This window comes from Chinchilla lanigera, unplaced genomic scaffold (genome assembly GCF_000276665.1).
Source record: "Chinchilla lanigera isolate Chin_1 unplaced genomic scaffold, ChiLan1.0 scaffold00161, whole genome shotgun sequence".
NCBI lineage: Eukaryota > Metazoa > Chordata > Mammalia > Rodentia > Chinchillidae > Chinchilla > Chinchilla lanigera.
Window position 1 is genome coordinate 1,611,934 of NW_004955562.1, and position 26,893 is coordinate 1,638,826.

At 37.1% G+C, this 26,893-nt stretch overlaps 1 pseudogene; it reads right to left on the reverse strand.

Moving 5' to 3' along the window:
• Positions 1-1,951: 1,951 nt before the first annotated feature.
• LOC102029236 overlaps positions 1,952-26,893 on the reverse strand; it is a 99,082-nt pseudogene continuing 74,140 nt past the window's right edge.

Below are 26,893 nucleotides of genomic sequence, written 5' to 3' on the forward strand. Positions count from 1 at the left end.
GCTGTCAGCAGGTATCACCAGAGTCTCATTCTTTTTCTCTTTTCATGATTGCATACATTGGGATGGCAGCCATTGCATTTTTCTGCTTTCCATGGAAATATAATAAAACCCTCCTCCCCAGGTTATCAGCATGGCAGAACCATTCCACTGACCTGTCTGAAGATTGCACCACAGGACTCAGGGCCTACTGCCTTCAGCTAAAGAGGTTGAAGGTTGCCAAAGAAACACAATGGGGAGATAAGAGGATCCAGGAGCTAGGTTTAAAATTATAAAAATATAAGTTATCAAATTCTAATTGCATTTTAGGGATACATCTGGATTTCCCTTTTTCATTAACTATTGTTTTAAGGTTAAATGACATCTTTTAATGAGAACTTATTGTTTTATCCACAGAAAGCTTAGCCTTTTGATGATGACCAATGTAAGTATATTACAACAACATGTTTAGCAACATTTTTCTTGAGCCACCACCAATGACAATCTAAAACAACTGCAAATATTGAGATTGGACAATGAGAGGAAAATACTTATTCACCTGTCAAAACCACTCCCTACTTGCCAGATGATGATCTAGCACAAAACCACTCCTGTCAGTAGAGGGGGTCTCAGTGTACTATTAACACTTTATGCTATTAGAGGGTGTCACATTTGTACTATTAACACTTTATGCTTCTACCTTCCCAAGAATAGAAGCAGTTTGTTCAATAATTCCCCTTAACCTAAATCCTTAAATTCAATACTGGAGGCACAGAGTATAAGCAAACCCAGGATATTCTCCAACAAATAAGGAGCATCATCATAGCTATGTTAATTTAAAAAAATAATGTCTGCATATTCTTTCCTATAAAATCAAACACTTATACTCTGATTTCTGTTCAGATCATATAAATCTTTCGCCTCTTACTAAAATCAAACACTCACTGGCAACATTTTTAACAGCCTATATTAGTTGACATTAAATGCATTTATTGTGCCACAAATCCATCTTAGCTTTCCTTTCGGTATTTTAAAATATGTCCAAGAAAAAAAACACCTGCTTCAGGTTTATTTAGCGATGTTAACCTGTAAGGACATCAACTCTATTTTTAAAGTTAGATTAACTATAATATTGTTGGGCTTACTGAAGAAAAACTATAGGAGAAAAAACTAAATCACAATAAACTTCTTTAGGTCAGTTAACAGCTATTATCTCTAATTGGATATTAAAAAAATTAAATTTCATCAGCTCACTCTAAATGTTAATGCCTCTAGTAACAATACCAGGAAAAACAAATCTATTGACAATCAATCCACTCATTAACAAAAATGCAGTTTAACTCAAATACTTAGACCAATGTATAACACTACCTACTCAAACTTCCCCACCGATCAGCAAGAAGAGAAAAATCAATTGCTTTAAGAATCTAAATAAGCTTAGTATTTCTCACAAGGATAACTATGGCCCAACTCCTGAAAGTGCTCAGAAGGACTAAAGGTGGGGTGAAGGCAATGTCTAGGAATAAGCATCCCACAAATAGTCTTTAAAAACCCAAAGTACCACAACACACCAAAGTTGTCTATGAATCAGAGAAAAAGATATTGTTGCTGTGTCTTTTGAAATAAACAATATTTGTAGGCTCTGACCTTCAAAGTGAAAGCAGGACATTAAAAAAAAAGTTTAAAATTTGGAATCATTTGATACTCAAAATTTTGGGGTTATATATCTTAACTATGAAAGTAAACAGATCTTCTTCCTTCAATCCAACCACCTTACAAAAATGAGAGAACCGAAACACAATTATTTTTAGAAGTCCTTGAAATTATTTAAACTTTTAAAGGAAAGAGGGGGAAAAAAGGAAAATCAAAAACAAGAGAACAAGGAGGGAAAGCTTAATGAAGAGTGGAGAGCATTGATGGACCTCTCTTTTTATTTGGCAACAAGCAAGTACAAGCAAGTTCATTTGTGATTTGTTCATTTATCTGTCTTTTGCACATCTGCATTCTGACCAGAAGGGACTTTGCGATTTTTCTGAAACACTTGAGCATCAGCAGGTTCTATCCTCTTATAGTAGTTCTTTGTCTGAATAATTTCAAAGTCAAACTTCCTGTAGAAGTCAATTGCTGACTCATTGCTGATCTGGATGTGCAGATAGATGCTGTCAAAAGTACCATCTTTCTCACAGATGTTTAAGGCATGATTTAACATTTTAGTTTCTATTCCTAACCTTCAGTAGGGTGCAAGACAACCTAGTGTCATGATAAAAAGTTTCTTCTTATTCTGTGAATGATCCACCCTGCAGCATACTGCACCAAGTTTTGCTACTCGCCAACCTCCAGCACATCCTTGTAGAACTTGCTATGATAGCCGACTAGAAAGATGACAGGGTTTAACCTCTTCAACTGTCTGATTTTGTGTGGTGTTACATTTCTGAGCTCGATCCGGCTGCCTTTGTCTTCCCCGCCAGCTGAGGCCTGTCATTACCACCACTGTCAACGCCGTAGTCCTCATCCTTGTCGCTCAGAGTTTCTGTGCCCTTGGCTTGGGCCCCTCAACCAAGCCAACCTCCTCACCCAAGGCAGGGAGTTGAAGGGGTGACAGAGGCTGCAAAAGCTAAGCACAGCCCTGAAGCTGTGGAGAGGGCAGGGACATGTCCTGAGGGCATGCAGGTAAGCTACTTCTTCTCCTGAATTGTTTTATGTAATGCATTATACTTATATTTTATTTTGTCTTAAGAGTTTTGGCATCTCCTTGCCCTCTTCTTTCACTAGCTACTGGTTTTGTCATCTCTACATCTTCTTTCACCTACTCAGATCTTCTTATTTTTCTTTTCTTTTCTTTTTTTTTTTTTTTTTTTTTTTTTTTTTTTTTTTTTTTTTGCAGTACCGGGGATCTTCTTATTTTTCAAGCAGTGTCTGTGGGATCCCTCTCTGTAAAATTTAACATAGTTTGAGCTAACATTGATTCTAGGAGTCCCAACATAATGAGTTCCAGCATTCCTCCACCTTAGCCTCTCCCATAGCTGAGACTATAGGCCTGTGCCACTATGCCCATCCTGGCCAAAGGAAGCTGAGAGGGGAAAGCTGCTTCTCTTATACAGCTCTGTCACTGTCCCAATGTGGCCACCTTATTCATCTCAGCACAGGTCCTGTGCTACTATCACCACCTCTGTCACCATGACCCCTGAAGACTACCATACAACCATCTTGGGCATGGTGTCAGTCTCTAAAAATTCTGGAGGTGTGGGCCAAGAAAAGTTCTCCAGTAGTCTCATTAGTATATTGTATTTGCTGTGCTATATCTGCAAAGGCTCCCATACCCAAAAGGACCTCTGCTGTTATGTTGGCTCCAGCTTCTTGTCTATTTTATCAGCCTGATCTGTCACCAATTCCTGCAACCGCATATTGAAATGAAGATATTTACTAGGGGATAAGCAGGCACAAATAAGATGTCTAAAAAGCTAGTATTAGAGGTCCCATTTGGCCCAGCTATTCCCCTCCTGGTTATTTTTCCAGAAGAATTGAAAACATCATGCCACAGCGATGTACGTGCAGCCATGTTTATAGCAGCGCAATTTGTAATAGCTAAATCTTGGAAACAACCCACATGCCTATCAACAGAGGAATGGATAAAAAAGATGTGATATTTTTATACAAGGGAGTATTACTCAGCTACAAAGAAAGATAAACTCCACTTTTTTATAGGTGAATGGATGCAACTACAGACCATACTCATGAGTGAAATAAATCAGACACGCATGTGTAAACATCATATTGTCTCGCTAATATAAGATCCTGAAAGAGTAAATAAAATCTGAATGGTGCAATAGATATTGTGAAAGGGAAGGAAACTGCTCAAAATGAAAGAACAACTGTGATGAGGGAAAGGAGGAAAGAAAGACAGAAAGAAAGGAAGGAAGAAAGAAAGAAAGAAAATATATATACATAAGATAGGTAAGATAATTGTACTAATATTTATTGGTTCATTGGAAGGAACAGTTAATGCCTAATCATTTGATCAATTTTTCATTGATCAAATGCAATTTTGTATTGATGTAGGTAATCTGAACCACTACTTTTTTTTTTTTTTTTTTTTTTTGGTTTTTCTCTGGTACCGGGAACCGAACTCACGACCTTGCGCTTTCCAGGCAGGCAATTTTGCCGCTGAGCTAAATCCCCAGCCCCTGAACCACTACTTTGAAGATAACAATATACAATACAGTAACTATTGTTAATTTCCCATCATCTTGCTTTGAAATTCTGTATTTTTTTATTGTTTTTAAAATTCTCTTTAAAATAAAAAAACTAAACAAAACATGATGTGAGGTCTGATAATGTTTTCCCACAATTGAATTTATGTTGAATGGTTTCTGAGCTCCATTATTTATAACACTCTGTTGTTCTTTAAACAGATATGAGCTAATTTTGATCATTAAAATCATTTCTAACCACCAGTGGGAAACAACAAAATCCAAATACATCTCCTTGCCTTCTTAACAACCTATTGGTATTTAGATATACAAGGTTCAAAATGTTTTAAATTTAAATAGTCTAGAGGCACAAGCTAAGGAGTTTCTTTAAAAACCTCACCTGGCTTTGGGTCTCCCCCAGGAGCCAGCAGTGTAGTGGGTGATTTTTCCTCTACATTATATTTTTCTCCCTTGTTTTGTTCTAAAATATAAACTTTGGGGGTACTAGTACTTAAGAGACCTAAAACAGATTTTTACCAAATTCCAAGGAGAAAAGGTTTCAGGAGAAAGTTTCTCTTCAGACATGAGCTCTGTTTTAAATTTTTTCCCACCTTATCCCAAATTTCAGTATCCAAAGTTAATGCCTGCCGGAACTAAAGATTGCAATTAATTGTTTTCTAGAGTATTTTGGTGATGCTGCTAGCTAACACTGTGTATTTTGTCTTCCTTAAAAGAGAAGTTAGAGAAAGGGATTTTAAAGAAAGAGATTTTAAACAATGAAATGTCCTTTTTTATTTTTAAAAAGAAGAAAAAAACAAAAAGGCAAAAACAAAACAATGAAAACAAGAAAAATGATACAGAATTTCAAAACAAGGTAATAGGAAATTAACAATAGTTGTTATAATACGTGTTGTTATCTTCAAAGTAATTGCTCAGATCACCAGAAATAGGCATGCAAGATTCCTCGTTTTAATTCCAGCAAATGTCTTACTTGTGTCAAAGGCACTTATCTTAGCTCTGCACCAGATATCTCTGGAATTGTCATGAGAGATCCAGACACCATCAAAACACTCCTAGTAAAACCAGGAGACAGGCAAGAATGCCATGGGTTCAGGCTACATTGGACACCAGATATTAGGGACCACTGCAGTGGGTCCCAATCTCCTGCCAGAGGCTACAAGGCACAGTGAAAACAAAGATCAACAGACATAAAGGCAGTGCAGCAGTGAACTGGGATGACCAGTTGTTCACAAGGAACAAAAGGCCACTAAGGCAGCCAGAACTTCATTATTTATTTATTTACTTTACTTTAAAGGTTAAAGAACCAAAACAAATTAACAAACACACAGACATAAACCAAACAACACAAAAACAATAAAAGCAATACAGAATTTCAGACAAAGTGATAGGAAATTAATAATGGTTGCTGTATTATATAGTGTTATCTTCAAATTGGTTACTCAGATAAAAAACATAGGCATGTAAGATTGATCAAACAATTAAACATTAACAGTTCCTTTCAATAAAGCAATAGAAATTAGCAGTACAATTATCTTAGCTACCTTGAGCTTGTGCGTATATATATATATTTTTCCCCTCCTTCTTTCTTCTCTCTTTTCCCTCATCCCAGTCATTCTTTCCTTTTGAGCAATTTCTTTCACTTTCACAATATCTATTGTACCTTTCAGATTTTATTTACTCTTTCAGGTTCTTACACTAGGGAGACAATATGATGTTTACACATGTGGGTCTGATTTATTTCATTTATGAGTATGATCTCTAACACAATTTGTTATAGCTAAATCTTGGAAACAATCCAAGTGCCCATTAGCTGAGGAATGGATAAAAAGATGTGGGTTTTTTTTATTTTAAAAATAAAAGAAGGAAAACACATTAACAAACAGACAACCATTTACAAAATAGCAAAAGAACAATATAAACAATACAGAGTTACAAACAAAGTGGTAGGAAATTAACAATTGTTGTATTATGTACTGATATCTTCAAATTGGTTTCTCAGGAAAACAAACGGAAACATGCAATATTGATCAATCAAGTAATCATTAACTGTTTCTTTCAGTATAGCAATAGAAGACAGTTCAACTATGTTAGCTATCCTGTATATACATGCATACATAATTTCTCCTTCTTTCCTTTCTCTTTTCCCACACCCCAGTTGCCCTTTACTTTTGAGTATTTTCCTTTCGTTTCACAATGTCTTTCATAGCTCTTAGTTTTTATTCTCTCTTTCAGGTCTTACACTAGTGAGACAATACATTGCTTACACATGCAGGTCTGATTTATTTCACTTATGAGTATGGTCTCTAGTTGTGACCATTTAAGATTTGGTATTTTTATATAATGGAATATTACTCAGGTATAAAGAAAGATAAACCTGAAGCTTTTATAAAATTTCAGTATTTAATGATCACATTTGCATTGAAGAAAACGGTAAAGGGATTGCAGATGAATGTGCTGCACAAGTGGCTAGGCAGAAAATGCTAGCCCAATTACACCCACTTGCTGCCATGAATACATGTACACAGCCTCAGCCAGACTCACGAAGTAAGCTGAAAACCAACTTAGGGAAGTCACCTCTCTGCAGCTTGCACTGCTTTCTAGTAAGCACAGTCACATTAGAGCTTGCAGAAGGGTGTCATGATCATGCTCTATAATTTAATATGTGTTTTCCATCTTCTTAGAGTATAGGTTCTCAAAGTAGATATTGATGATCTCATGGATTTACACAGGATCAATTGTGATTTCAGCCTTTTCATTCCTAAATGCATGAATTTGAGTCTTTTCTCTCCTGTTTTTGATAAGGTTGACTAAGGGTTTATTAATTTTATTTAATCTTACAAAAATTACCTCTTCAATTCATTGATTCTTTGTAGTGTTTTCTTTGTCTCCACTGCATTAATTTCTGCTCATATATGTATAATATCCTCCCATATTTATACTGAGTTTTTGTGGTTTCTTTTGCCATTGATTTCTATTTTCATTGCTCTATGGTCAGGTAATATGCATGGGATAATTGCAGTTCCTTTGGATTTACTAAAGCATGTTCTATGGGCTAGTATGTGATCTATTTTGGAGAACATCCTATGTGCAGCTGAAAGGAATGTGTATTGTGATGTTGTGGAATAGAATACTGTAGGCATCTACTAAGTCAATTTGTTCACAGGTTTGATTTAGTTTTGATATTTATTTGTCGATTTTTTTCTAGTTTGTCTATTTGTGACAGTGGCATATTATGGTACCACATTTCTGTTCTGTTAGTACTTATTTGATTTTTCATGTCCATTTTACATTTTTATGTTTTACATACCTGGGTGCACTCGCATTTGGTGGATATATATTTATGATTGTTAGCTCTTCTTGGGAATTTCCCTTAACAAGTTTGTAGTGACCTTCTTTGTCTCTTTTGACAATTCTTGGCTTGAAGTGCACAATATCTGCAAATAGAATAGCTGCCACTTATTTTCTCTGGGTTGCTGTTGCATGAAGTATTGTATTCCAATCTTTGACTTTTAGTCTATGAATTTCTTTCTGAGTTAAATATGTTTCTTTTATGTAGCATATTGTTGATTCTTGCTTCTTGATCCATTCTATTTCTTTCAATTGGTAAATTGAGACTATTTATTTTGATGGTTATAATGGACATTTACTGGCATATCATTCTCATATTATGTTCCTGTTGATGGCACCCTGTCTTTCCTCTATGTTTAATTGCTTATCCTGCCTGGTGGCTTCTTTCTACTGTTGTTCTAGGAATTGTGATCTTTCTTACCTTTTTCTAAAATATCCTTCAGAGCATTTTAGAGACCTGATTTCATGGTCATGAATTTCTTCAGTTGTCCTTTGTTATGGAAGTATCTTATTTCTCCATTGATTTTGCCAGATAGGCTTGCAGGGTAGGTCAACATAGGTAGGAGTTTTTTTCTTTTAGAGCTTGAAATACTTCACTCCAAGCTCTCTTTGACTTCAGGGTTTGTGTTGACAAGTCTGATGTGATTCTAATGGGTTTTCCTTTATAGGTGATTTGTTTTCTCTAACTACTTTTAATATTTTGTTCTTGCACTGAATTTCTGGAATCTTCATTATTATATGCTTTGCTGTAGATTTATTTTAGGTCATTGCTATAGAGAACACTTTCCAGTCCTCATCATGGCCTAAGATGTTTATATTTGTAGTCCCATGAAAAGTTATTGGAATTCTAGTGTGTTAATTCCAATCTACGACTTCCAATGCAACCCATGGCAAGAATAAAGATACTAAGGCCTATTTGCAGTTATTGGGACCCAAAGGATCCTAAGTCCAGCCATGATGATGGCTATCCAGAACAAAGGCCTCAACCCAAAGCAAAACCCAAGTTTTATTTATTCATGAAGAAGGGAGGGGCTTGAAGATGAGTGACTGTGAGAACTGTGGGAAGTAGGTGAGTACCATAGCTGGGCTAGATAGGAGGCCTAAAATCACTTCTGCCATGTATAGAGAAGGATATGCAGAAAGAGTAATCTCCATAACACAGTTGACATACTATTTAATGTTTTGGGGTCAGTACTTCAGTTCTGATGTGTAATCTTTGAAGCCCCAGGAAGTCATAGCCTCTATCCCAAGGCTTGATCCTGCCACACAGCATGAAGCATTGGCTTACATACCCTGCCTCATGCTGGCTCACTCAAGGGAGCAATGAGCGGTCCAGGAAAACATGCCTGCCATCTCCAAAGATTACCATCAGCACCTTGGATAGACTGATATGTATTGCTTAAAGCCAATTGAAGGAATAAAGAAAAGTCCTTGCCAGCTCTGTACACATAAACACATGGAAATAGGGTTAAGCTCAGCCAAAATGGAGGCAATTGCTCCTCTTCCAAGGAGAGTCACCTAGATGTTCCTCCACAATGGCTACTTAGAGTTTTATATGCCTCATTTATTTGTATGTGACATTCTTTATTCATATTTGGGATGTTTTCTCCCATTACATCTGTGAAGAATATTTTTATGGTGTTTGTGCTATCTCTGGCTTTCTCCTTAACTATAGTCATATGTTTTTCTTTCCTTCATCTTGCAGCTGTTGGATTGATTTTGAATGGTCCCTTGATATTTTTAAGATGCCTTTCTTTTCGTGGTTGCTAACCACAATCCTGTCTTGTAGATCTGGTGTTGTACCTTCACCTTCATCCAATCTATTGTGTATATGTTCAATGGAATTTTTAATCTGTTTGGATCTGTTTTATGGCTTCCATTTCCTATGCTGGGCATCCATGGTTTCTATCATTTTCCTAAGCTCCTCTATTTTTTAATCTGTGTTTACTCTAGATTCATTGAGCATGTCTTTTATGTTGATCACTATGTCTTTTTTACCTGAGAGATTATTTTTCTATAGCCACATCCATTTGTTTTTTCCCTTCTGCTGCTATCATTTCAGAAATATTTAGAGTGTGCCTTCAAATTTCTTCTGTCTCATTGTGCTCTGGACTTTTCCTAGGTGGGCTGGGGGTCTGAGGTTTCATTTTGCTTCTACATCTGATCATTTTATACTTTTTATTTTTTGTGTGTGTGTTGACGCTTCTAGATTTCTTATGGTAGATAGCTTTATCCCTAGTATCAAGGCTTTCCTAGAAAATGTCTATTCCTCAGATATTTCTTCTAGATGAATGGTTCTTGGTCTTTGTGCATATCCTAAGAACCTACCTTCCCAATTTATGAAGAATGAGAAGTATATGTTTATGAGACTCAGCACCCCATCATTTGGTAATGAACTATAGTGATATTTATTGCCCGAATTGCAATGTTACATATGAGGGAGAAAAATTGATTATAACATATATGACATCCTGGCTAAAGCAGTGCAATTGGCATCAAGCATAGACTAGCAACTGACAAACTGTGGTAACTATCAATTTAGTACCTTTAATCATAGGAGCAAGCTCTACAGTTATATAACAAAACCCAACATATACTAGGAGTTTTTATGTAATGAGTTTCCACTTGGTAGACTGATTTTATTTTGTCTGAGTGGTATCTAAGAGGGATAGTGGACAAAACAGATGAGTAAGAAATATGGTAGAAGCAAGGCTAAGGGTTATCACTCAAGTTTTGGTAGGCGGGAAAGAGTACAGAAGATAAAGAATGAAAGATAAAGCAAAAGAATGTTGAAGCAAACCAGGAAAATAAGACAATGTTCATTCACATGAAAGTATCATAAGCCTAAGAGAGAGAATGGAGGGAAGAGAAACAGTTGAATAGAACAAAACAAGAATAAATATAAGAAATTGAATTAGTCAAAATCAAATAAACAAAAAACCCAAAACCAAAACAAAACAGACACAATTACCTGGAAAAGGAAAACAAATCAAACAAAGAAAAAGAGTAAAATTCCTCTCATGTGCACAGTTCTGTAGTAGTGTCCAAATTGGAACCCAGAAATGTGCTGTGTAGTCCAGCCAAGTTTGCAGTAGAATTTGTGTCGGGTGAGGGGCTGATCTTGTCCTCTGGATGTGGGGGCTGGGACTCATCTTCAACTTATGTTTTGGATGTCTGCTTCTCCTTACTGTGACTGTGTCTAGAGTGCTTTCCCAGTTGCTGTGGTGCCCTCAGGTAGGGAAAGGCTGGGTTGCTTTCAGACCTGTGTGCAGTTGTCTGCTTTGGGACCTTGCACAACTTCCTCTCTTTCACACCACTACCTCCTCTTACCCACTCATCCTACAACAGGGCTAATGCCCCTACCTCACTGTAGTTCAAGGTTGCTTGCCTGCTTATGCTGCTATACCAAGGCTGCTATGCTGGTTCCAGACTAGGGGACTGTTTCCAGTCCTTTTCATTTAGGGCTAAGTGTGGCTTTCGGTGATTGCCTGAGTGGAGTCTGAGTGGTCCCATCTCTTACTTTTCAGTAGAATTCCCCCTATGCTGCTTCTCAACTCTGGCAATGCACTGTGATTAGATGGCTCTTCTCTTATTAAATTCTGGGATTTTGACACTGAAGTCACCTGGGACTGTTCTGTTGTTGGGGCTCACCCCAGTCCCTTTGAAGTAAAATGGCAGCACCTCACTTCTCTTCCACATGTCTGTGTGCCAAAGCCCAGCTGTGGTTTACCTCACTCACCAATTGCTGTCTTTGTCAGTACCATCTGGATACAGTGTCCTGCTTCCCCTTTAGGCTGAGGCAGGCTACTTGGTGGGGATTGCTCTGGGCTGGGCATCACCAATTACTGGGATCTGCTCCATGCTGCAGTGCATTACTTGCTGGGGCTAGAGATGTCTTTGAACTAGAAAGTAATCAAGAGACAGACTTCAGTGGACCTTGTCTTTTTAATCAAGGGGTTTTTAGGTTTATGTTGGGAAAATGTTAAATAAGTGTTTTTCTGAAAACCCTGCGTAGTACTGGCTCATAGTGGACTATATATTCACTAAATATATGTTTCTTAAATCAGTGAATTAGATTTGGACCAGTGGAATAAAATAGAGTTCAATTCATGTACTAGACAGATGACTCTGGGAATGATAGAACCTTGCTGAGATATGGAAGGGCGAAAGAGACGGATGATATGTTGGTTATTTGGAAGGTTCTTCTAGGAGACTAGTTAAGACATGATCATTGTTAAGATATGATCTTAGTTAAGATCATAGTTAAGATCATGATTATTACATCAGAAATAAGTACCATGTGAATAACGCATGGAAATAGATGAATAGCCTTCTAGAAATCAAAAGAAAATTTGATCAAATTTGATAGGGGTGGGATGGATATGATGGCTGTCTTTAAGATTCAATGAATCATAGGAAGGATATACTTTTTAGAGTAGTAGAAACTGGAGTTGAAGAGAGGGATAAAAAGGATGAGAGTGGAAAAATATAATAAAACCACCCTGTTTTTGCTCCAAGATTTCAACCCTGAAACACTTTGAGGGCTAATCAGGAAACCTTTTCCAGGACTTCCATCTAGCGTCTTAAGAGTAGGACTTCCATCTAGTGTCTTAAGAGTGTTAGACTGTACTACATCTGCTGTTCACAATAGGGAAGGAAAATCTTTAACATGAGATAGCCAAAGACCATGTGAGCAAGGAAGATTTATGCTACACACAACCAAAAATGGGTTTGAGATTCCTTAGAGGATTTCATTGGCATCAAGATACTACTGACTATTATAAACAAAGGTTATTTTACTGTATGTTTCATTCATAACCTGGGTATTTTTCAAATTTCCTTGTTTCCTATGGCCAAATTTCTTTATATACAAACATTTCAAATACTATGAGTTTCTATAAAATAGAGCTCTTTACAAGACTTTCCTAGGGATGACTGCTGAATCAATCAGACTGGAATTTTTTCTTTCTTTTCTTTATTGTAGTCATCCATCAATTTTGTTGGTGTTCTTCAAACTGAGATGGATTCTCTTTTGAGGCATGTACCTGCTTTTCCCTGTTTATTTCTCCAACATGGCGTGTAGTCCAACATTTCAGGCATTATTCTGATATACTGATACATTGCTGTCCAAGTGTAGCTTCCTTATATACCACCATTGATTAGAATTCAAGAACTAGAATCCAGGAGACTATGGACATGAGAGCTCTGTACAAGGACCAAAAGCTGGTACTTTTCTGATCTTTTCATGGATCCTTATGATCATCAGGAAAATCATTGTACAAAAGAGGTCAGTGTGCATTTTCCCATAATTGTAAGACTGAAGACTCAGAAATTTGTTGTGCTGCAATTTACATTCCTATGCAGTTCCTTTATTCCCCTCCTTTGTACTCTGATTGGTGTATACATTAAGGTCTAGCTGGTGGAGCACGGTGGTAATTGTTATGATGTATCATTATCCTCTTTTATTTTCTATCCTAGCCCATATCTATTAATACAGGGTTGGTAGCTTTTGATTCTCCAAGTATCTGTAAGAAAATAAGTAAGGACAAGTTGGAGAACTTTTACCCTCAATACATTTCCGCCTTACTGGCCTCTTGTCAGCAAGTTGTCCATATTCTGTAATACAATTTAAATTATAGTCCCTTCACACAGTCATTTGGGCACATTTTCTTATGTAGAAGCAACATGCAATGAACCAAGTCTTCTGACATCAGCACCACAGTACCTGATTCTACTGCTCAGAGCATCAAACTGTATGTAATATGAGGAAAATCACTCAACTTTCCTTTTCAATTTTTCTTGCGAGTCCCCTGTGGAAAGGTGAATTCTCCAGCCTATCTTGCCTAACCTTCTGCATTTGCCTGATGAGTTCTCTTATCCATTCCACAAAGAATTGTTTCCAAACTTCTCCACCTTCTTCAGCACTAGCCTGAAACCACAGCACACTATTGTAATGGACTCTAATTCATAAGACAAACCTCAAAGGATAGTACATGATCTAGAAATACTGAGGATTGCTGCTTTATTATGTTCAAGCTTCACAATTATTTGGCTCACAATTATTTCCTGAATTACCACTTGTCCTCCTGTCCTGTACCTGTCCTTATGTCAGACTTGCAGACAGTCGAGGATTCTGTATTCTAAGGTTATGTGGAAAAAATAAAACAGATATTGTGGCCACTGATAGACAAATCCTGTGGTGCACTGTGGTGAAAGAAAAGTAGGCTAAGATAGTCTCTGGTATTGTGAATACCATGAAGATAAAATATGGTATTATAGTTATCATTGGTCTGCTCTGGGCAAATCTGCCAATGATTGAAAGAGATTGGAGTGAATGAAATATGTGTGGAGATATATTGTGATCTACGGATGTATCACATATTCATTGGCCTATTTATTCATTTATTCTGTAAAAGTCCATCTACTTCATCGAGATACTCTGTTAGAAATTTAAAATTCTAGTTAAAGTCATTGCCTTTGGGGAACTTATACTCCAGTGGAGACTATAGGAAATTGGAAAATACAACACAGTGTGGCCTACAGTATAAAAAATACAATGTTTGCACTAGGTTTATTGGGAACTCATTAAAAGGGCACCTTACCAGGACTTGTATTTCTATAGAGTCTTCTGGAGGGAGGTGACATCTAATCTGAAACCTAATGCATGAATAATAATTTCAGTAAACAGCAAATAATTACAGTAAACTGCAAATCTAGTAAATGGTAGCAACAGGATCAAGATCCAGGATACTAGACTTTGACTATAGCAGTCTTTCTACTCTGTGTGTTCATAAACATTTCCAATTTACTGTCTATAAAATAAAAGTAAATGTGTGTGAGTTTTCTTTTTATGCATTGCAATATTTGTATGCATCTATAGAGTGCCTGAGTGAAAAAACATGATACAACTTATGCCCTTTGGTATTCCAAAATTTATATACATATAGCTGACTGTCATGTAATAAAGCCAATGACAAGAACTTTGTGAGAGATACCACTTTCAGTGACAGAGAATGTTAAAAATTTAAGCTTAGGAAAAAATTCCTCATGTCATTGATAATATATGATCCTCATCTTGATGGACATGATTATGGGAGACAAATAGACCAAGTTAAAGAAGACAATCTGAACTGGGCCCATGGTGGTACATACTTATAATCCCAGCTACTCAGGCAGAAGAGGCAAGAAGATTGAAAATTTAATGCCAGTTGAGGCAATTTAGCAAGACTTTGTCTCATATATGATTTTTATTTTTTTTTAATTTTAGTTTTTTTAGTACATTATCATTTTTATATGGATGCTTTTGCAACTCAGTGGTTGAGAACCCTTGCCTTTAACTCCCCATACTGCAAAAAAAATCACCATTAATCTGAGAATATTCAGAATTATTTTAGGGAACATGGCAAATAGTCTGTAATGGATGGATTATAAGAGGTATAGCTCAGTGGTAGAGCATTTGACTGCATAAGGTGTTTTGCCAAAGGTTATCTTTTTTTATATTGTATTTTGATTAGCATATATTAACTGTACATATCAATAAAAATCAGTGTGATATTTCAATACATGCATATAGCATTCACTGATCAAATCTAACTTCCCTTTGTCTCCTCTGCCCTTCTACCTACCCAACTTTTAGTAATCACTGTTTTATATGCAGGTCAAATTATAATTCCTATTTTGAAAAGTAGATAGGAACTAGAACCTGATGGTCCTTATACAGTCATCACAGAGAATTCCAAACTCTTATAGCTAATTCAGAGAAAACAAATATGTTAGGACCTATGAGTGAAAGAAAAATTAGTCTTTATATTCAACATTAAAAGGGAAGAACTACTGACATTTTCAGTAACACGGATGAGCCTTGTCTTAGTTATTTTTATCATTACTGAGACAAAATATCCAGCACCCATAAGTTAAAATAGGAAAGGTTTACTTTGCTCACATTTTGTAGAGTTTTCAGTACATAGATGGATGTCTCCAAGAAGGGGTGTCATGTCAGAGGGGTATAACAGAGGATAAATAGTCCCTAACAAGCAGGTAGGAGACAGAAATTCAGCAAGGAGCACCAGTAGCAGCACAATTAGCAGAAGTTGCTCCATTCTATTCCTTCCAGGCTACCCACCCAGGGTGGGACTTCTCATCATCCACAATCAGAACTATGCCAGACCAATCAGTGGATGAATTTAGTAATCACACACCCTTAATCCCAGAATCATACAATTTAATACCATCATCATGAAATTTAATCCCAGCATCACATACCCTAGACCTAACCACCTTCCCAAACCACCACCTATGAATGCATGAAGCTTTGGGGGTACATCTAGATACAAGCCATAACAAATCTGGAGGACAATATGCAAAGTGAAATAAATTATGTAAAGAAAAACAAATATTACATGTTCTCATTTATATGTGGAATTTTAAAATAATCGAATTTATAGAAGGAGATGGGATGATGTTTGTCAGTGAGCACAGTGTTGCAGTTGGACAGGAGGAATAAATAAGTTTGCAAGGTGAAAAATAAAAGATAATGTGAGAAAAGTTCTTCAATTAATGGATGGTTACTATTATAATGTATAAGAAGAGACTATACCTTATAAAAACATTGATTCAAATATTTTTAGGCTTAACCAATGCTGATGTCTTTATAAAATAAATTCTAATTTAAACTAGCAAGACATTGTGTGTTTTAACTCCTCCCAAGGGAGTATTTCAAGGTAAAGCTATTCATTTAATGTTTTATCTAAAGATTTAAAATGTTTTTCCTGCTTACCAATAAAAAATAGAACTAAGCCTTGTATGATGTAAATTCCAACTTCATAGTATCTCGTCATCCAGGGAATGGATTACAACATGGACCAAAGAGTACATTTGAAACATGGGAAGCTGCTTTTACAGATACTGTTTTCTTTTTTTCCCCATGTTAGGTCTTGAGAAACAGTCCAGGGAAAAATAATACTTTCATATATATTCTTTCCTTCCTTGACTGCCTCCAGGCTAGCTCCCCTTTACATTTGGACATTATCTTCCTATGTCACAATAATATTATACATTTTGGTCATTACACACTTTTAGTTTCTCACACCAGAGCAACAATATGGTATTTGCACATGTGTGTACAATTTATGTCACTTAACAGTATGATCTCAATGTGCATCCATTTAGCTAGAAATGGCTCAAGCTTATCCTTCTTTGTGGCAGTGTAGTACTCCACTGTATAAAAAAATCTTCTTTATCCATTTGTCTGTTGATCAGCATTTGGGCTGTTTCCAAGATATAGCTATTACAAACTGTGTTGCTATTAACAAAGGTATATCATTGTAGTATGATGCTTTTAATTCTTTCAAGAAGATATCCAGAAGGGGAATATGTGGGGCAAAAGGGACCTTTAGTCCTAGTTTTTGAGAAATCTCCACACAAATTTGCTAAGTGTTTGCACTAGTCTACAGTCCCACCAACAATAGAGAAGACTTCCTATTTCCCCACAGCCCCACCAATATTTGTTATTAGTTGAGTTCTTCAAAAGAGCAATTCTTTCTTGCTTGAGATGGAATCTTAGCATTGTTTTAATTTACATTTCTTGAAGGACTTATGATGTGGAATATTGTTTTCATATATTTATTTGCCACTTTTACTTTTTCATCTGAGAATTAAAAATGAGAAGCCTATTCAATTCAGATGTCCATTTTTGAATTGGGTCTTTAAATTTGGGGAGCTCTTATTTTTTTTAAAGATTTTTATCTATTGTAGATAATATTCATTTTTTGAGGAACAGCTGGAAAAAATTTTCCCACACTGAGTTATCTCTTCTCTCTTTTGGTGGTTTCTCTAGCTGAAAAAGAACAGATCCCAGTTGTTGAATTTTTGTGATAGTTTCTGTGAAATTGGGGTTTTGCTCAGATGTTGAAAATTTCATTGCACTGAAGAAGAGTGAAGAGGATATCAGAAAATGGAAATATAGCTCTTGCTCATGGGTAGGAAGAACCAACATAGTAAAAATGACCATACTCACAAAATTGTTATACAGATTTAATGCAACCTCAATCAAAATACCATTAGCATACCTCACAGAACTAGAGAAAACAGCCCCCAAATTTATTTGGAATAAGAAGTGACCTAAAATAGCAAAAAATACTTTTGGCAACAAAGGCAAAGCAGGAGACATTGCAATCCTTGACCTAAAATTACACCACAAAGCTACTGTGATGAAAACAGCATGTACTGGCAAAAAACAGACCTGAGGATCAATGGAACAAATTAGAAAATTCAGACACAACTCCAAACACACGCAGCCAACTTATATTTGACAAAGGAGTCAAACACATCCACTGGAAGAAAGACAGCTTCTTTACTACATAGTGCTGGAAAACCTGGCTTTCCATATGCTAAAGACTAAAACTAGACTCATGTCTATCACCATGCACTAAACTAAAATTGAAATGGATCAAAGGTCTAAATATTAAAGCAGAAACACTAAATCTGCTGGAAGACAGAATAGATAGAACTCTTGAAGACATTAGGGTAGGCAAAGACTTGCTGAGCTTTCTGAAAAAAGCCTTTGGTCAAATACAATGAGTGAGGTGTATATATGGGGCATTAGCAATAATGCTCTTCTGAAATGCTCTTCCTGGAGAAAATCAAGTGTTCTTTAGAGGGGATTTGAGTATCTTTTCTTGTCAATACAAAGTTATTAAAAGCTTATATGGTGCTTAGTGATGTGGATTTGTGATTGGAAAAAAGTCGCTGGGGCAATAGCGTAGGAAATTGAAAGAAGACAGGAGAGTGATGATCAGGAGATGGTAATGGACAAAAGGAAGGGAAATGAGAGCAGTGAGAGAATGCTTGGAAGTAGGACTCTCATTCTAGAGACAGAGTTGACATAAAGCTTATCTACTGCCTGGGTTAGGGAAATGAGGGAAGGAGCCTTGCTGTGTTTAGTGATGTCTATGTGAACAGGCTCCCTCTACCATGTGGCACCAGAACCCTGCTTCAGGGCACAGCATTAGTGACCTTATTACAAATGCTGCCCTCTATAAGCATTACTACCCAGTCTTAGGAAAGACTGTCCCCAAGTCTTCCCTTGCTTTTTACCCTTTCCTGAAAGCTTGCCTAAAAAATCTTCATTTAATCCCTGCTTCTACCTCATGAATGATACCTGCTGTCAGAGGGCCTCACTGTGACCCTTCTTTCTAAAGATGATTCCCCCAAACCTGTCCTTCTCATGCCTTTTATAACTTTATATCACCTTTTCTTGTGTTATTTTCTTATGATTCATCAATGTCTGAAATAAAATTAATTTTTTACTAAATTATTCAACTAAAGTGGTATAATGTCAAATTACCTAGAAGTGAATATTGTAGAGAGCATGTCATGTATTTTCTGAGCTCTGTGGGCTGTGTTGAGAAAACTCCTTACATATGGAAGTGATAACAGGGAGAAAGGTGTACTCCTTTCAGATACTATGCCTATATTGATGAAATAACCACGCTTTTGAGGAGAATGGAGAACATAATATGCTAGAAGATGTGCTGCAGTTCACTAAGGACATATGTAAAGTTCATTTAGACAGATCTGCCTCCATTTATGAGATATAATTTTGGAGATTTCCTCTTTCCCAGGTCAGGACAGTGAAAAGGTGATGAATTTATTGACTAAAACACATGTATAAAACACATAGATTGGAGGCTGGGGTAGAGTAAATCAAGGAGTCTAGGTGAAACTGTTGGTTTGTTGGAGGGTGCTGAATGAGGTAGCACTTCTGGAACCTGTCTTCTGGTTGTGAGACACTTCAGGAGGAGATAAGACTTAGGTTTTCTTTTTAAATGCAATCTGAAGCCATTAACCAAGAGGCTCTCAGGAAGAGTAAAAATTGCTGGAGAAAATACCCCACTTCCAGGACTCTAAAATGTAGGCAGATGACCATCATTAAAGGAAGAAAGCAATAGTTTTAGTCATAAAAGTGTTTTTCATGAGAACACAGGAACAAGTAAACTCATTTGCAAGTTTGGAAGTGATGGAAATGTTCAGATTATCAGCAAGAATTTCAATAACAAAAATGTAAATGAAAATGATTTCAAGTTGGAGATGATAGCCTGACATTTATAGGACTTTAAGAAAATGCAAGCAGCCACAGACATAATGAATGTTCACAGGGTGAAAAATGAATGTTAAAGTCTTTGCTCTCAAGAAGATGGACTAGGCATAGTTTTTCTCTATTTCTCCTACTGAGCAGAACAAAAGTAACAAGCCTAGACACAATGTATGATATAAGCGTAAAGAAATTCTTTAAGACAGAGAGATGGCAGAAAAGCAAGGGATCCAAAGAAAAATGGTTAGCGGCCTGAGTTCCTTTTGCTTCACTTATCATAGACTTACAGATGAAGAAACTAGATAACTGGAAATGTAGTTCGATGCTCAATAACAACAAAACCAAAACAAACTTCTACTTTCTAGGAAGGGCCAGGCTAGAAAGACAGAAAACTTTTAGACAATACTTGTTCTGTCAGCTAAACCCCACAGTAAAACCAATGAATCAGCCCAGTCAATGCCAAAGAAGGCCACATGGGGAGCTTAGACTTATACCTTCACCAGACTGTAGAAAAGGTTCTTAGTTTTTCTGCCTAGGTGCTGCCTCCTCATCACTGTGTTGTCAGTAGAGCCTGGACTTACACTTTCACACTGGCATGATGAGTTGCCCCTTCTCCTCTCTGCCAAGGTAGTGTTTGAGAAGACCCACTTCAAAGCTGGGACTTTTGTCCCTACTAGGCAGTAACAAAGTTTCCCCTCCATGGTATCATTGTAGACCATGTGAGAAGCATGCACTTGAACGCTGAATTGAGAGGTAGGAAGGAGGCACCCCAACTCTAACTTCTGCCCTCTAGGGTGGTGTCAGATGATTGTTGGAAGTTTAGAACTTTCAGTTTTCAGTAATAATGAGCATCCCCCCAGTGTTATCAGATGCTGTCTGTGGCTGGACCAGTAGCAAGATACAACTATGACTTGTTGGGGACTACAAGTTCACAATGACTTCCCTAAGGGATAAATGGAGGCCTGGGATTGGTATCACCCTTTTGAGATTTCTCATTAACTCCTTAAGGATAGGCCATCCTCTTCCACTCACTAAGACTAAGCTAAGACCACTAAGATTAAAATACACTCCAGGGCAAGATCCTTCTTAGCATGGGATCATCTCCACCCTCTTGAGTCATCTAAAGATTATCCATTGCCCACTGTGTCATTGACCACTGAGTCTTCTGCTGACCTTGAATCTTCCACTAGCCCCTTCTTTTACTGTGTACACCCAAGAAATAGTGGCTGGCTTAGAGTGTCTTCTTCTCTGCCCATCCCAAGGCATTGACCTCCCAGCCCCCATTCATGTGTTACTAAATTTGTCTCTACCGATTTCAAAAGCCAAATGAACCCCAGGCAGTATAGAGCTAATATAGCAACAATAATAATAAAAGCCGCCAAAACATTATAATCAAATTTCTGACATTGAAAAACAAAATACTTCATAAAAGCAGTGAGATATTGGGTAGCCCCATTGATACAGCAGATGTCATTAAAATACAAAACCTCTGTTCTACAAAGGATCTTGTGAATAGAACAAAAAGACAAGCTACAAACTGGGAAAAATATTTGTAAAAAAATCTCACAGAGAAATAATATTTAGAATATATAAAGAACTCTGACTGGGCTATGGGTGTGATGCAGTAGGAAAGCACTTATCTACATGAAGCTCTAGCTTCAAGTCTTAGCACTGTAAAACAAAACAAAATAAAATTCTCAAAATATACTAGTTAAGTAAAAGTCTGATAAGAAAATGAACAAAAGTTATGAAGAAAAACTTTTCAGAAGAGGATATACAGATGAGCAATAAGCATATGAAAAGATATTTAACATCATTTTCCACTTGAAAAAGGCAAAGGCAAATTAAAACCAGAATGAAATATTACTACATATGTATCAGAAGAGCTAAAAAATTATGACCATATCAAATGCTAGTGAAGATGGGGAGAATGTATGATCATTCATACATTGCTACGCAAATTGTAAAATAATGCAGTCACTCTGCAAAACAATTTGGCAATTTCTTTACAAGTTAAACATGACACAATAAAGATTATTCCAGAGAAATGAGAGCCAAGGTCCAAGCAAAAATTTGACCATGAATATTTGAAGCAGTTTTATTTGCCATAGCTCCAAACTGGAAACAAGCAGATTTCCTATAAAGATATATGGTTAAACTGTGATACATCCACCCCATGGAATACAAAGGAATGAATGGCTAATACGTAATCTAGATGAATATCCAGAGTATTCTACTGAATTAAATGAGCCAATCCCAAAGGTGGTACAACGTAATATTCCATTGATATATCATTCCTACAATGACAAAATTTTGGAAATAGAAAACAGATCAGTAGTTGCTAAGGTTAAGTAGGGGTAGGAAAGAAGTGGGCATAAGTACAAAAAAGCAATAGGAGTTATTCTTGTAGTGATGATAATATTCCACATTTTACTGTTTACATGTTAATAACCTGTTGTGATACTGTATTATAGTTCTGCCAAGTTATTACCATGTGGGAAAACTGGGTAAAGTGTATCTAGGGTATCTTGATATTATTTCTTACAACTGCATGCTACAACTATAATTAAAGCACAAAGCTTAATTTAAAATGTGTAATAAAACATCTGCCCACTTTGTTTTTCCTTGTAATCCTTTGCCAATCCCTTGTAACATATTTCTACTTAGGTGTTAGTGGATTGATGGCTTTATAATTTGAAGATGGATTTTAGAGAAATCTAGAAAGTGGAATTGAAAAGGTCAGTTAAAAGTCTTTTTGATTTTCTGTGAAAGGCATGCTACAGTTAGTATATATGGAGGTGGACTCCTGTGTGTGTGTGTGTGTGTGTGTGTGTGTGTGTGTGTGTGTGTTCAGTAACTAAGAGGAGGAGTGAGGAGATTAACAGAGGAAAAAACCCAGCATGCAGAGGGAGGGAAACATTCCATGTCGAGACTTGTAGTAGTCACATATTGCAATACTGCAGATATTTCCTGAAAAGTTTGGCTATGATTATTTTCTAAGCAACATTGCCTCGGCCTCTGGTGTAAAAATTGTTGCATTGCATCATGAATTATGTATTAATTGACTGGACTCAGGAACAAGGTTCTGCTCAGATGCAGACTGACTAGTTTAGGAACAAATCACCTATAGCCATAGCCACATCTTTTGAATTGAAACATGCAAAAAGTCAGATTTCAGGACCTCATTGTAGTTGCTGCGGTATGTAGGAAATAGCTTGGTCTTCTCATGGTTGTATGTCAAAACTGAACCTGTAGAAACAGTTTCAAACAGAAAAGAGGCACAACAGCCATGCTATATTCAATCTGGGTCTTAAAAGAAATTAATATGCCTTCACGTCAGGTATTGGGGTCTCCATGGTCTGAAATCAAGAGGACCCCAGAAGTAAAGCTGGTGCAGTTGATACAGCCTGGGCTGTATGGTTGGAATCCCCACCATTATGGGTGCTGGTCAAGCTTTGATAGAAAGATACTATAGAAGAAATAAAAGACAGGTACAACTGAAAGGAGAAAATCATAACTAAAAGTTGTTATGGACCCAGCCAGGTTACCCAAGGCAATCCATATCAGTATACTTTGGTTAAATTTAAGCTCATTTCCTACTAGACTCTTTACACCCAAAATTTCTCAGGAATACTTACAGCCCATAAATTGCCTTAATTGAGAAAGTAAAGACCAAGAACCTGATCCTAAAAAAAGGAAAATGTTGGGGGAATAAAAAAATGTTTAAATTACCTATTCAAGGTAAAAATTGTCCATAACTGTAGCCTGAGTTGGTAAGCTACTGGGGAATGGGCCACCTTTCCTTGGGGTTCTCCTCTTTCAAGAGAAACATAAATGTTGCATGTTCCAGGAAATAATGTGTCTCATTTCTCTGAGCATCCACACTTTATTCTTGAGTGCACCCTAAGTGCCTGCCTAATAAATCTTTCCTTTGCCTCTTCCTGATACATCATGAAAATTACTTTTCTGCAATAGGAGCCACAAAACCTGCAAATTTATTCCACAAAAAGTTGGGTTAAGTTTCTTATTTCACTTTTGGAGACCTATCAGGCCCAGCTTGGTGACATTTTTCTCTTGAAAAGTCAGCAGCAAGAAGTAGAAAAAAGACATTGGGAACTCAACTTTGGTGAGTCCAGCCAAAAGGTTTTTCAAGTTTTTCTTCCCCATTTCCCTCAATGTCTTGCCCTTTGAAGCATAGTTTCTCCGAATCCCTTGCCCTCTGAAGCAAAATTTATCTCTCTTATTCTTCTTTTTTCTCTCTTCCATTTAAAACGTCTATTGCCTCAGTTTTTCTTTTTTACTTTCCAACAGGTAGAGACTCTCAAGACCCTAGAAAATGAGTGATTATACATATAAATACTGAAGACAAGAGTCACTTGCTTCCTCTAAGAAGAAATAGAGAGATATCTAGAAGTGTCCTGTATGACTTATAGCAGCTTCATTAAGTACTTCCTCAAGTTGGCATACACCATTTCTGCGTAAGGTGGGACTAAAATTTGCTCACTAGAGAGGCACATGTAATGACTGGCCCATCCAGTATCTTGACCAAACACTCTCGTGCAACTATCATGAGAAATGTCCTGAAATATCATGAAGAAGACTGACCTTTGAGGTGACATTGCAGTGAAATTATCTTCTTAAATTCCACACACATGTTTAGGTCCTAAACACCTTAGATAAAAGGAGATCCCCTAAATTGCTTTTTTAATCTCTCTCTGTATCTCTGTATGTCTGTCTGTCTCTCTCTGTGTCTGTGTCTCTGTCTCAGTCTCTGTCTGTGTGTCTGTCTCTCTCTGTTTCTCTCTTTCTCAAAACCAAAGTGCATAACCTTGGTCCCCCTGGTACCACCCCTCCTCTTTTGGAGTGACCTGGATCATACCCTAAACTCTGCAGATTCAAGTGTTAATTCAGAGTATAACTGGTTGTCCTCAGGGTGGAGTCTATGAACTCCATCTGAGAAAGAGCCCCCTGATTTACTGTATTTCCTCTCCTCTCTCCCCTAAGAAAGCCCTAATTTCCTTCTTGTCCCTTCTTTCCCACTCAGACTTTTATCTGTCAGAAAACTTTTTCTGATATTAGCTATCAGGAAGAAACAAGGAACTGGAGGCTAAAGGGATTAAAGGGACCTAGGAAATTCAGGAAGTTTTCTCATGGGTCTGGGAAGAGTTCCTAGTGTGTCTCACCATATGGGAGGTGGGAGGAGCCAGAAGGCAAGTGCCACAGACCTGCAGGAAGGGTGCCTTTCCTGTCCTCAGCTGTCTACCATGACCTTCATGCGTCCTAGAGCCACCTGTTGAACCCTGTCAATAGTTTTTTTTTTTTTTTTTTCTGGAGCTCCTCCTGATTGCTTGTCTAATTCTCCCTTGCTTCTTTTCTCCATCTTATTTGGTTCCAATATTGTTATAATTTTGGCCCCAATTTTATCTCCCCATCTAAAACAGTATGTGATTTGTAGTTGCTAAGTGACATCTCTGGACAAATTAAACCTTCTGTGAGTTCCTTGTGTGTGTTATAGGTCCCTAGATATAAAGATATTTCAGGTAAATTTTTGAGTAAAGCCAAGCTGTTGCATACAACTCTTTCATGCTATCCTGATCTATTGTTGAAGGTTAGAATAGCTGTGTGCCAGGAACAAAGACATTTGTTCTAGACATGAGCAACAAGTTTGTGCATGACTAGCAGGGACACCTGGGCTAGTCAGTGATAGGAAACAGAGCAAGGTTGCCTCCCAGACCAGTTCTGACTCTAGGGTAATTGTACATATCTGTTCCCCTAGGCAGTTGTAACTCTAGAAAATGGGGCAGACTGCACACAGAGTGTGACCCTTGCATTAGGTGAACTGAGCACATGGCCTGACTTCATTTTAGGGTATGCACCATGCACTTGGTAGCATGATTCTGGTTTGGGGTGCACCCATGGCATTATCTTTGTTTGAGGCATGCCCAGAGTGTACCCCAATTTGGGGCACCCAGTGTAGCCAGCTAGACTCCAGTTTTCAGTGCTCCTGTGATGTGACCCCCATTTGGGTGTGCCAGTAATGTGGCTCCAGTTTTAGTCACACTATGAAATCAAGCCAGTTTGGAGCACACCTGTGACTACAGTTTGGAGCACACCTTTCAATAGTATGACCATGGGATGAGGGGGGTGGCTCAAGCAACCTCACCTCCAAAAGATACATAGGATCCCTTCTTTTCTCTTTTTTTCTTTCCCTATTTCTTTTCAAAAATACACGTGCGATATTTCTCAAGCATGTAGTAAATGTCAAGTGAATATAAATAATTCAATGTTTGTCCCCAAAATGTCACCTTTTAGTTATACTTTATGAACAATTCCAGATAGGGGATTTTTAAAATGTTCAGTTTTTTCTTCCAATGGTAAGTAAAAATTTAAAAAGGCCTCCAACTTTGTTTTATAATCAGTAGCTGTCACAGTTTATGTCTGTATGTTCCCCCAAAGCTTCATGCAATCGTAGAGGAAGGTCTATTCATAGGCAACTAAATCTAGAAGTTGTGACTGGTTCATTGTCTACTGCTGAGATTGGAGGTATGAGTGCTCCACCCACAATAGCTTGGTAACCTGCATACAATATAAGGGACAGAAAGAGTCTTGATCCTCCCTTTTGCTCTTGCTACTTTTGCTCCCTTCTGCTGCCATAAACGGTTGCTTCTCTGCCATGCCACCCTGCCTTAGAGTCAGCTAATTTTTTTCAAATTTATTACAAAAATAAAAGAAGGAAAACATATTAGCAAACAGACATCCATTTACTAAATAACATAAGAACAATACAAGCAATACGGAATTAAAGACAAAGTGGTAGGAAATTAACAATGGTTGTTGTACTATATATTGATATCTTCAAAGTGGATTCTCAGGAAAACAGAGACATGCAAGACTGATCAAATAAGTAATCATTAATTGTTCCTTTCAGTAAAGCGATAGAAGTCAATAGTACAACAATGTTAGCTATCCTATATACACACATATATATATATATACATAATTTCCCCTTCTTTCTTTTCTCTTTTCCCTCATCCCATTTGCTCTTTACTTTTGAGCAGTTTCCTTTCATTTCACAATGTCTGTCATACCTGCTAATTTTTATTCACTCTTTCAGGTTCTTACCCTAGTGAGACAATATGTTGCTTACACATGGAGGTTTGATTTACTTCACTTGTGTCTATGGTCTCTAGTTGTGACCATTTACCTGTAAAAGCCTTGAGTTTATCTTTATTTTATAGCTGAGTAATATTCCATTACATAAAAATGT